At 43.0% G+C, this 12,637-nt stretch overlaps 1 protein-coding gene across 4 annotated transcripts in view; it reads left to right on the top strand.

Annotated features, from left to right (window-relative positions):
• sv2 (synaptic vesicle glycoprotein 2) overlaps positions 1–12,637 on the top strand; it is a 100,715-nt gene that overhangs the window by 9,341 nt on the left and 78,737 nt on the right. Inside the window, exon 2 of one of the 4 annotated variants that reach the window (XM_073024963.1) lies at positions 2,784–2,834. The exons of 2 other annotated variants lie outside the window; for them this stretch is intronic. The gene's annotated coding sequence lies outside the window, so the exon portion shown is untranslated. Of the gene's footprint in view, positions 1–2,783; positions 2,835–6,435; positions 6,533–12,637 lie in introns of those variants that run through there. One more of the 4 variants, XM_073024964.1, reaches the window with a different exon arrangement.

Below are 12,637 nucleotides of genomic sequence, written 5' to 3'. Positions count from 1 at the left end.
ATTGTCCCGCCGTTTCTTCTTCAAAGGCTCTAATCCATTTCCCTGCTCCTTCATGTAGATTGGGCAGAGTGTTTTTCAGCCCTTCTGGGTCCTGGGATCCCCAAGGGATGTACTCCGGTATCCTGTACCATTTTTCTAAAAAGGTGTGCCACTTAACTTGTAAAGCTGCCCCTTGCTTTTCAATTATCACAGCCTCCCCTTCCAGGTGCTGTTAGGTACATGCCTCCAGGTGCCATCTCTCCTTTAACTCCCTGTTCTGAGCCTCGTCAAAAATCACTGTACAATGTAGCTCAGATTTGGGCATTACAGCCCTGGGTAATATAGCTTGCACGCCCTTTTTCCATTTTTCCCAGGTTTCCTGAATCTGATCTGCGATGTCTCCTATCCAAAAGACATTAGCCTTCTTGTCTTCTCGCACTATCAATTGAGCCCCTGCTCTTTCCACACTCAGCCCATTTCTGGTGCATTTTTTTTACAAGTTTCTCCTCATTCTTCAGTGTTCCAGTAAGTAGACCTAATCAACTCAGTCTTTCCTCAAGTCAGTTCTGCAGTCCCCGGGACCTGTCTGTTAAACTCCTGGTTGCAGTCCTTCCAAAACAAGAACATCCTTCCTCAGATAAGGAGACTAAGACTTCAAACAGAGTCACCCCGAACAGCAGTAGCAAGACATTCTTGCCCCTGTACTCGATCCTCTTAAACTGTAGGCCATCTCATACCATTTCAGTCATTCGTTAAACTGTTAGTGTGTGTGTGTGGTGGGCTGAGGTTTCTGTGATCTAAGTCTCTTTGACTCTACTTTCCTAACAACTTGTCACACCTGATCACTTGTTTTCAGCCACTGCTGTAGCAGGGCACTTGAGACAATCGAAGAACAAATGGTGAAAAGTTGAAGGATGTGGGTGCTCAGATGACCATAAGAAGATATAAGAGTAGAATTAGGCCATTCTGCCCATCAAGTCTGCTCTGCCTTTCAATTACAGCTTTTTAAAAAATACCCCATTTTCTGTACCTCCTAACCCCTTTACCAATCAAAGACCTATCAATCTCTGTCTTAAAATACACCCAATGACTTGACCTCTACAGCCCTCTGTGGCAATGAATTCCCCAGATTCACTATCCTCTGAAGAAATCTCAGTTTTAAAGGGGTTTCCCTCTGAAGATGTAGCAGTGCTGCAAATTGTGAAGGGTTAACAGACAGATCATACATTAGCTTTAGAATGAGTAAAAACCTTTAACTGCAGTCACATGAGGGGGTGTAGAGGAGACTTACAGGATGCTGCATGGAGCATGTCCTGTAAAGAAAGGTTGAGCAAGCTACAACTTTGGAGCGAAGTAAGGTGAGAAGCTGCTTGATAGAGGAGTATAAGATGATAAGAGGCCTAGATAGAATGGGCAGCCAGTAAACGGACTCCCAGCGTGGCATTGGCTAATATGAGAGGGAATACTTTTTAAGCTGATTGAAGGAAAGTATTGTGGGGAGTGGGTGATGTCAGAGGTAGGTTTATCGTAGAATGGTAAGTGCATGGAATGCAGTAGCATATACTTACAGTGGATTTTGGTTAATTGGGTTCAGGGTAGACGCTTATGTGGGACAACTCTTAAAGACCAAAATCTAGTCAAGAAAATAGCCAGGATTCCCTTGGTTTGTTTGGGATACTATGCAACTTAATTGAGACAGGAGACTTGCTGAAGTTTCTGAATAGTGTCAGATGGTGTATTTGTGTAGCCATTAAACACTACACTGTGCTTAAAGTGAGCAGCTTTTAAATAGCGTCAGTTGTTTGTGTTCAAAGAAAACTGTGATTTTTATCCCTGATAGTTGGCGAGAAGTAAGCAGTAAGGCAATCCGGGACTGTTTGTTCACTTGCGGTTTTAAGCATTCAAACATTCAGAAACGGCCGGGAGTGAAAATTTCAGAACTTTAACAGGGTAGGAACTGCAAAGAATTTGAAGGCATCAACAATCATCTTGAATGTTAGAATGAAAATGAAGATTTGGTGGATGCAATCGTCGATGGTATTGTATGAAGGAAGTCTGTTATCTGCAGTAGGTGTCTGTGCTGATTTTGTTCATGTACAGTCGATTAAAAGAACATGGCAGCGTACACTGGATGAATTCCTCTGACAATAACTATTAGGAACTACAGTTTTATAGTACTGTAGTAATATTGGTAATGTTCCAGTTTGTTCTCTATTTCATTTAAATATATAATGTGTTATTGCAGTTAAATAGTAGTTTGTTTTTTTTAATACGTATTTAACTATTTCCATGAAACTTTGGTTAAGTGGAGCAGTCGCTTAATTGGGCCAAAATGTACTGATCCTGATGTGTTCCAATTAACCAGAATCCTCTGCATTAATGAATATTTAAGAGACTCGTAGATAGGCACATGGATGAAAGAAAAATGGAGGGCTATGTGGGAGGAAAGGGTTAGATTGATATTGGAATAGGTTAAAAGGTGTGCACAACATTGTGGGTTGAAAGGCCTGTACTGTGCTGTGTTCATAAGGTTGGATAAAATCATAGGATGACCTTTACAGCTTATCTCTATTCCATTTGCCTCAGCCATCTGTTCCCCACCATGTAATGAGTGACACTGAAACCTTCAGGAGGTTCACTTCAGCTTTTACGTTCCTGACTTCTGTCCCACTTACAAGTCAGCATGTGACACAGTTGTCTGTTTGTCATTGTGCAAGGACTGTGCGTTGACAAACTGATCTTTGTCAGCCTCAGAGTAAACCTGCTTGTTCTGAAGCCTCTTTTCTCCTCTTCATCTTCAACAGAATTTGGATAATTTTCATGCTTCATGACCAAGGCTGGGCTCTGACATCCTGGTACGTTCTCTGTGCACCCTCCATTTTCCTTTTTTAATGTATCCTCCGGTAAGCAAATTAGAAAATGATGCATGTTGTTGACTAGAACTTTGCATTTCTTCAAAAATAGTGTCACGTAGGAGGACAGATGGTTCCCTTGACTCTCCGAACCTCCAACAATGTAGCTCTCTTCCCTTGTGTTGTAGACTTGGGTAGAACATAGAGCTTTCTGCTTATCATCATTAACTAAGCCACAACAGACACAAAATAATTTCTGTGAATATTAAATAAAAATAAAGCCTCCTCCATCAAGGGTAAATTTCCTTAGAAGTATAAAGTTTTCAGAAAATGACAAACACCTTAAAACTGCTTTAGTCAGGATTTTGAAATATGCTGAATTATAGTTTTAAGTCAGTGGTCCCCGATGAAACTATATGATTTGGCGATATGAAACAATCTGAGTCAGCTGCACCTTTCCTCATTCCCTGTCATGCCCACTGTTGAACTTGAATGCACGCGAGGTCATCAGTCACCTAAACACAGTGATACCCTCGTGCCAGGGGTCACTGGTTGGCCGTGGGTAACTGGCGAGAAGTGCCGTTGATACTGGCCTGGTGCGCGGACAGATGGGCGCTGCCTCTGAACCTGTTTAGCACACCGAATGTTTGTGGGGAACCCGGTGCTAAAATATTCACAGACGACCTAATTTGGGCTTAGGGTTTCGTAAGTAGCAGAGTAGCTACCTGGCTGCAGTCTACTGAAAGTCATCCCTTGAGCCAAACTTTTGTTGGCTGATAGATCCTACCTACCTACAAGGAGGGTGGGCGCGCGCTCTGTTGCACTCCTTTCTCGGTTGGTCGCTGTCTCCGGACTGTGACCGCCGTGGCCCCGGTACGGGGACCTCCAGCCCTTACCTTGTCCTCTCACTGGTGTGTTGCAATGATTTTATATGTTCATACGAGGAAAATATGCGCTGTGTGTTTAATATCCAAACGTTACTTAAAATGTTATGATGCTATTGACTTATAAGTGAGTTATAATTGACTTTTCAATATATTCATGCGAGGAAAATATGCGCTGTGTGTTTAATATTAAATACGTTAGATAAACCCTTTTAGAAACAAAATTGAGTGTATTAGCCACTTATAAGTGATTTATAGTTGACTTATCACCTATATTCTGGTCGTGATTAACACCCCCTGCCCCCTGTCGGCTGGTCCACAAGAATATTGTCAATATTAAACTGGTCCGCAGTGCAAAAAAGGTTGGTGACCCCTGTTTTAAGTTATTTTGTGATGGGTTTCAATATATTATCTGTTTGCTCTGGATGTGTAGCCCTGATGCTCCAGCTGGTCTTTCATACCTGTACTGACCCGCTGACATTATGCCACATAAATGGCAACGTAAAATAGTGAAATTTCCACATTTGTCACAAAGCCCATTGAAGGTAAAGAAAATACTCATTGGTGTAGAATCCTTTAAGATCTCTCATGTTCCTCAGAATACGTACACAATGCTGGAAGAACTCAGCAGGTCAGGCAGCATCCGTGAGAAAAGAGTAGCCAACGTTTCGGGCCGAGACCCTTCATCAGGAATGGGGGGGAAGAGAGGGTCGAAGCCCAGTAATAGAGATAGGGGAGGGGGTAGGGCCTAGAGGCGCCAGGTGGAAAACCAATCAGAGGAAAGATAAAGGGGGGAGGGGGAGGGGATAAGCATGAAAGAACTGTAGAGATAAAGGAGCAGAAAGTTGAAAGGGGAGAGCGACAGAGAGGGACTTGGGATAGGGGAAGGGGGAGGGAGAGGGAATTACCGGAAATTGGAGAATTCAATGTTCATACCACCAGGCTGGAGGCTACCCAGACGGTAGATGAAGTGTTGCTCCTCCAACCTGAGTTTGGCCTCATCATGGCAGTAGAGGAGGCCATGTATGGACATATCTAGATGGGAATGAGAGGCAGAGTTGAAGCGGGTGGCAACCGAGGTCCTGTCTATTGTGACGGACAGAGCGTAGGTGCTCGACGAAGCGGTCCCCCAATCTGTGTCGGGTCTCGCCGATGTAGAGGAGGCCGCACTTCAACTCTGCCTCTCATTCCCATCTAGATATGTCCATACATGGCCTCCTCTACTGCCATGATGAAGCCAAACTCAGGTTGGAGGAGCAACACCTCATCTACCGTCTGGGTAGTCTCCAGCCCCTTGGTATGAACATTGAATTCTCCAATTTCCAGTAATTCCCTTCCCCTATCCCAGGTCCCTCTCTGCTGCTCTCCCCTTTCAACATTTTGCTTCTTTATCTCTACAGTTCTTTCATGCTTATCCCCTCCCCTCCCCCCTTTATCTTTCCTCTGATTGGTTTTCCACCTGGCGCCTCTAGGCCCTACCCCCTCCCCTATCTCTATTACTGGGCTTCGACCCTCTCTTCCCCCCCCCCCCCCCCCATTCCTGATGAAGGGTCTCGGCCTGAAACGTTGGCTACTCTTTTCTCATGGATGCTGCCTGACCTGCTGAGTTCTTCCAGCGTTGTGTACGTATTCTTTGATCCACAGCATATGCAGTTGTATTCTCATGTCCCTCAGCAGTGCGTGGCCTGTGTGATTTTGTTGGGAAACGTTGTAAATAATTTGCCCTAAAGCAAAGGCCAACAAGCAGCAAATAGATAAATGACAGAAGGATTAGCTTTTGTGATAGTTGAGGTGTACCTACCAGTTAGACACTACTTTCCTTCTATCAGCTCCATAATGGATAATTCATGATGTTGCGTTAGTTATGCACTTGGATTTTCCCAATTCATCTACAGAGCAGGGAATAAGAAGGGAATTCCTCTGTGAGATCCCCAGATAGTCATGGAGTTCATCTGTTGGCACCTTCCACTTATTCTGTCTCGGGCTGGCAGCTTGTCTGCACAACTGGAAGTTGTTTGCCGAGAAGCCTGAACAGCAGGGTTTACTATTCAACCCATGAACTGCACATGACTCCCATTTGCCTGCTTTCACTACGATGCGTCATACATTTAACATACTGAGTTTTAACTGCCACAGACCAACCTCGTTAAGCTGTCTTCGCAGCATCATAGATAAGACTTAAAAATCCACAAGTTCTTTCCCCTGCTCCTCCATTTTGTGAATTTAGTTTTACTCTTATTGAGGCTGAAAACTTCAAGGCATTTGTGAATGCCATAAGAAAGTAAGAAGTAACATGGACTTTTCGGTGTCGTCGTCTGAACCCTTAGTTCCTAGGTGGCACATGGGGCCTCAACATGGACCTTTAGTTTCCATATGTTTATAAGGTTAGTGGGCTGGTACTTTCATAACATTCTGTATTTCTGTTAAAAATTAACTGCAAAGAGAGCATTACAAGAGAACAAACATTGGATGACGATCTGGTGGATGGAGGGTTAGTGATTAATGGGATAGTAAAGAGAGACCTTTCTGAGGTTTTAGTGATGAGGTGAGATGGAACCAACCACTTTGCGATGGGGTGAAAGTATTAGCGTTTGTGGGAGTTGCCAGTGAAAATACAGGTGGATGGCTGAAAATTTGATAACTTAACTGGTTAATATTTTGGTTTATCTGGATTTTGACATTAGATAAACATTAATCATGGGTGTGGGGAAGAAATGGCTGTTGCAAGATTGAAATGGAAACTGATACCGTGTTCAGATAATGCTGACAGCAATACATAAAGATGACAATGGCTCGGCCTCCGTGCAAGTATAAATGGTGCAGTCATACTGTGGATCAACTACTGGGGTTTTGGTGGTTATGGTTTTGGAGTGTGATCACAATTGGCTGAAGTTATTCCTGTGAGAAGCTTGCTAGACGGAGGTGCAATGCTGTGGTGAGAAGGATTGAAGAGCTTTGGGACAAAGCTTTACTGAACTTGGCTCTGTTGTTGACTTGATTTAAAAACTTGGCTCGAGTGCCATGATATAACAAATGTAAGATGGAGACTACTTTTTGTGGGCAGCTGAGTCTGAGGAGACTGCTCTTCAGCCTCATCTGATTGACGGAGTTACAAGGCTTTAATGAGGTCGAGAAGGGTCAGGTTTAACAGTTGATGCTGCTGTCTCCGTTTTTCTTGACACAGTTGCATGGTGAAGATCATGTCCACCAGACCCCTTAATGGATAGACTCCACTCTGATTCGGGAAGCAGTCTCTCAGCCCCTGGGATGAGGCAGATGTGCAGGATCCTGGCAATGACTTTCCCTGTGCAGAGACAGCAGGACACCTCCAGTTACTACAGTCCACTTGTTCCTTTGAAGATAGGCATACTACTGCATCTTGAGATCACAGAGAGTCATTATAGTACAATCAGCCCACCACCTCTTGTGCTGACTCTTGCCAATCTAACAAATCCCATCTGCTTGCATTAGGTGTTTATCTTTCTAAACCTTGTCTGTTTAGATGACTTTTAAATGTAGCAACTGTACCCAATACCTCTTCTGGAAGTGTACTTCAGATATCAACCAATCTGTTTCTTTAAAAAAAACATACTCCTCATCTGCTTTAGAACTCATTCCCCTCATTTTAAATCTAGGGCCCCTTGCTTTGATACCCCAACTAATAGTGGGGAAAAAAACTTGACAATCTATCCATTCTATGCCTCTCATAATCTTTTTAATTCTATTGTGTTATCCTCAGCCTCCTTTGTTCCAGGGAAAACCAGCAGAAATAATGTCCTCAAATCAAGGTCAAAGTCAAGTTTCTTGTCAAATCCACAAATACACGTATGCACAGCTGCAATAATAACTTACTTGTAGCAGCATCACAGATGCATACACAACGTTCATAAGAAAATCACAATAATAAATTATGCAATTTGTACAAGAAAGAGTGCAATAAGTGCAAACAGTGCTATGTTGGAGTTTTTACCAGTTTTTGTCTGTTTATATATAGTTGTTTGTAAATTTCTATTGTATTTTTCCTTGTAAAAGCATGGATGAAAATGAACCTCAAGGTAGTATATTTACATATACGTACTTTGATAATATATTTACTTTGAACTTGAGTCGTGTGGGTAGGTTTAAGAATCAATGGTTGAAGAGAAGTTGCTGTTCCTGTATCTGGTGGTCTGGAACTTCAGGCCTTTGTTCCTCCTGCCTGACACCAGACGGTGGGGTTGTTTGATATTACCTTCAAATAGCCGGGACAGAACGTCCTGTTAAATCTCCTCTGCAGTCTCTCCAGTGCAATCACAATCTTCCTGTAGTTTGCTGAATAATCTCCGTTTAGGACCTCAGCAATCTCCTTCCAGGTTTCCCACAGCATTCGGAGATAGAGCTCATTTGGCTTTGGGGTTCAGGAGCCAACCCTCAGCAAAGGCGATAACATTGACCATCATTGATTGAGCAAAAGATTGTAAAGATCGAGATCTCAGACTTAGCACCGAACTGGTGGTACACTGTGCAACGGTGTTCCTTGCTGTTGGATCCTGGAGATCTTGCAATCCAGAGGTTCTTTGGAAGTTGAGAATGAAGCATAAAACTTCTTGCTTATGGCTGCTTATTGAATTTATTTAAATCTTGTGTCCATCTCACAATATGAGGGAGTAAAAATCTTTGCGTTATGACTGTCGCAATGTACAGACGTGAATTTGTAAGTCTAATGGCTTGTAGAAGGAAGCTGTCCCATAGCCTGTTTGTCCTGGCTTTATGCTGCAGTACCGTTTGCCAGACAGAAGCAGCTGAAAAAGTTTATGGTTGGGGTGACTGGTGTCCCCAATGATCTTCCAGGCCTTCTTTACATACCTGCTGCTGTAAATGCCCTCAGTGGAGGGAGCTTCACGTCTACAGATGCAGTGGGCTGTCCGTACTGCTCTCACCAACCTTGATGCAGTTCCCATATCAGGCAGAGATACAGCCAGTCAGGATGGTCTCAATTGTGCCCCTGCAGAAGGTGCTGAGGATTTGGGGGCTCATGCCAAACTACTTCAGTCACCTGAATGTTACAAGAGCCAAGAACAAACAAAGGAAAAGGCAAAAGAACAAAGAAGTTGTTGTTGTTGTCTTATTCAAAAACAAGCTAAAAAGATAACTAAATAAAAAGATAACAGGGTCCTCGACTTCCTCATTGGGAAACAGCGGTCAGTCTGGATCAGAAATAATATCTCCTCCTTGTTGATAGTTAACACAGGTGCATCTCAAGGATGCAGGCTTAGCCCACTGCTGTACTCTTGCTACACTCATGACTGTGTGGCTGAGCACGACTCGAGCAACATTCACTGATGCCACAATTGTTGTTGGCAGACTGTCAGATGGTGAGGAGGAGGCTTACAGGAGTGAGATAAATTGGCTGGTTGAGTGATGCTGCAACAGCAATCTTGCAGTCAACATCAGTAAGACCAAGGAACTGATAATGGACTTCGGGAAGGGGAAGTCAGGGGAACACACCCCAGTCCTCATTGTGGGGATCAGCAGTGGAAAGGTGAGCAGCTTCAGGTTCCTGGGTTTCAATATCTCTGAAGATCTATTCTGAGTCCAGCATACTGATGCAGTTATGAAGAAGACTATATTTCATGAGGATTTTGAAGAGATTTGGTACGTCACCGAAGACGAGTACATTTCTATAGGTCAGAGGTGTCGAACTCAATTGCACATGGGGCCAAAACTCAAAGCACACTTTAGGTCGCGGGCCGAACAGGATAAACATTTATTGAACACACTAAAACTAAACATTTTTTGAACATAAATATGAATAAAAACAGACAGGAATATTATTCCAGAAAAAATAAACTAAAACTTTAAATAACTTAAATATTTTGCTCTCCATAAAAATATCTCCTGTCAGTATTATACAAGTTAGAAATATGAGCAAGCTGCAAAAAAACCCTGAAAATATAAATAAAATTTGTGCTTTTCAGCAAAAGTTAAAACAACAACAAATCAAAACACTCAGTTTTCTTTGCTCTTATGCCGTTTTGTCAGAGCTGGATGCTTGGCATCTTGGCAATAAGTTTGTTTAGGTTTGGTGTAAGGTTCAGTGTTGTGGAGATTCTCAGGATGGACTGCAGGTGTTCATCAGTGAGACGACTCCTGTGTGATGTTTTGTTAATCTTCATCACTGAGAAAAGCTTTTCACACAGATATGTGCTACCAAGCATGCACAAGGTTCGAGCCGCATGTAGACGGAGCTGAGGCATTGCTTCAGGAATGGAGCGAATAAACTGTACGGGCCCTGCAGTGTCGTACTTTGCCTTTAGTGTCCCATTACACTGCAGCTCTATCAGCTCCATCTGAATCTGTACAGGTGCAGTTTCCACGTCGACGGCAAATGGGTTGCGAAGCAGCTCGAAATTAATTTTTTGTGCTTCAAAGTCACCAAAGCGCCATGCGAACTCAGTGCGAAGAATAGCGTTGTATACAGCAACAGACGCTTGACGCGGGAATGTTCCTGGGTAGCCTAGCGGCAGCTGTTGCACTGCATTATGGGATCTGTAGTTTGTGTGTTATCAGCGCTTCATATCGCCGGGCCATTAATAATTAAAATAATAGATCTATCTAAAATGATCTCGTGGGCCGGATATAATTGTACGCCGGGCCGGATATGGCCCGCGGGCCTTGTGTTTGACACCTATGCTATAGGTGCAGCATTCTGACTGGTAGCATCACTGTCTGGTGTGGAGGAGCCACTGCACAGGATCAGAGAAAGCTGCTGGAAGTTGTAAACTCAGCCAGCTCCATCATGGGTACTGGCTTACTCACCATTGAGGACATCTGCAATAAGCAATGTCATTAGGGACCCTCCCCATCCAGACCATGCCTTCTCATTGGTACCATCAGGGAGGAGATGCGGAATCCTGAAGAAACACATTTAACATTTCAGGACCACCTTCTTCCCCTCCACGATCAGATTTCTGAACAGACCATGAACCCATGCACACTTCCTCAATATCTTGCTGTATTTTTGCAGTACTTATTTTTTTCTGTATATATATTTTGTTGTAACTTGCAATATTTTGTGTATTGCACTGTATTGCAAATCTCAAGGTTGTATAATTTATTCATTGATTATAAATATACTTGAATACATCTGTCACAAAACAACAAATATCACAACTTATGTCAGTGTTAAACCTGATTCTGACATTCGGTGTTAATGAATAGCCTGCAGAATAGTCAAATTTAAGAGGTGTGACACCTGTTGCAGAGAAATTTCAGCTCCTAGAAAAATACAGAATCATCTATGCTACAGTCACTGGAAAATTCACTAACCAGTTGCATGTTTATATAAAAATACAAGTAAGCATAGAAAAGATTAAACTACAGGAAAAATACAGTAACTTTACACTCTAATCCAACACTGCCCAATTTTGATTTTAAGACCTGCTGTGCCTACAGTGGGCACCTCAAAGCACTGGAAAGGTACCACCGATGTTATCTATTCAATGTCCTCAAAAATAACTAGAAAGAAATGAAAACTAATAGCTACATTCTTTCCTCGGTGAGCGATCCCAACATTGAAGTACTTGGCCAGCTACTTTGAGCAGTCATTCCAAAAACAGATGCACTATTATGAGATCAGAGGTTTCCTGGTATATCCCATTCATAGAACATAGAAATCTACAGCACCTTACAGGTCCTTCAGTTCAAAATGTGGTGCTGACCATGTACTGTAACCTACTCTAGAAGCTGCCTAGAATTACCTTACAACATAGCCCTCTATATTTCTAAGCTCCATGTACCTATTTAAGAGACTCTTAAAAGATTCTATTGTATCCGTCTCTACCACCGTTGCTGGCGGTGCATTCCACCACCCACCATTCTCTGTGAAACACTTGCATCTGACATCCTCCTGGTGCCTACTTCCAAGCACCTTAAAACTTGTTAGCCTTTTCAGCCCTGGGGAAAAAAGCCTCTGGCTATTCACATGATCAATGCCTCTCATCATCTTATGCACTTCTATCAGGTCACCTCTCATCCTCTGATGCTCCAAGGATAAAAGGCCAAGTTCACTCAACCTATTTTTATAAAACATGCTCTCCAATCCTGGCAACATCCTTTTAAATCTCCTCTGCACTCTCTCTATAGTATCCACATCCTTTAGTGAGGTGATGAGAACTGAACACAGTACTCCAAGTAAGGTCTAACTAAGGTCTTGTATAGCTTTAACATTACCTCATAGCTCTTGAATTCAATCCCACGGTTGATGAAGATCATCACACGATACGCCTTCTTAACAACACTGTCAACCTGCGCAGCAACTTTGAATGTCCTATGGACATGGACCCCAAGATCTTGCTGATCATCCACACTGCCAAGAGTCTTACCATTAATATTATATTTTGTCTTCAAATTTGACCTTTTGAAATGAAGCACTTCACACTTTTCTGGGTTGAACTCCATCTGGCATTCTCAGCCCAGTTCTGCATCCTATTGATATTGCACTGTAATCTCTGACAACCCTCCAGACTATCCCTGATTGAGATACAGTGCAGATTAGGCCCTTTGAGCGATTTATTCCCCCCGCCCCCCCGATTTAATCGTAGCCTAATCGTGAGACAGTTTACAATGACCGATTAATCTACCAGCTGGTGCTTCTTTGGACCATGGGAGGAAACCAGAGCACCCAGAGGAAACCCACGTGGTCATAGGGAGAACGTACAAACTCCTTACAGGCTTCAGTAGACGGAGTCAGTGGAGGGTAGGCTTTTTTTTGTGATAGACTGGGCTACATCCAGAATTCTGCAGCTTCTAGCAGCAGGACGCTGTCCTACCAAGCTGTGATCCCAAATGGGGCCATTTGGGTGGATAAATTGTCTGAAATTCTCCATTTTTGAAACTACAAGTGATCTTCATCTTTGAAGTTTTCTTGGCATTTTGCTTTTC

This window comes from Hemitrygon akajei, chromosome 21 (assembly GCF_048418815.1).
Source record: "Hemitrygon akajei chromosome 21, sHemAka1.3, whole genome shotgun sequence".
In the NCBI taxonomy this organism is placed as follows: Eukaryota; Metazoa; Chordata; class Chondrichthyes; order Myliobatiformes; family Dasyatidae; genus Hemitrygon; species Hemitrygon akajei.
This window is presented reverse-complemented; position numbering and strand designations above follow the sequence as displayed.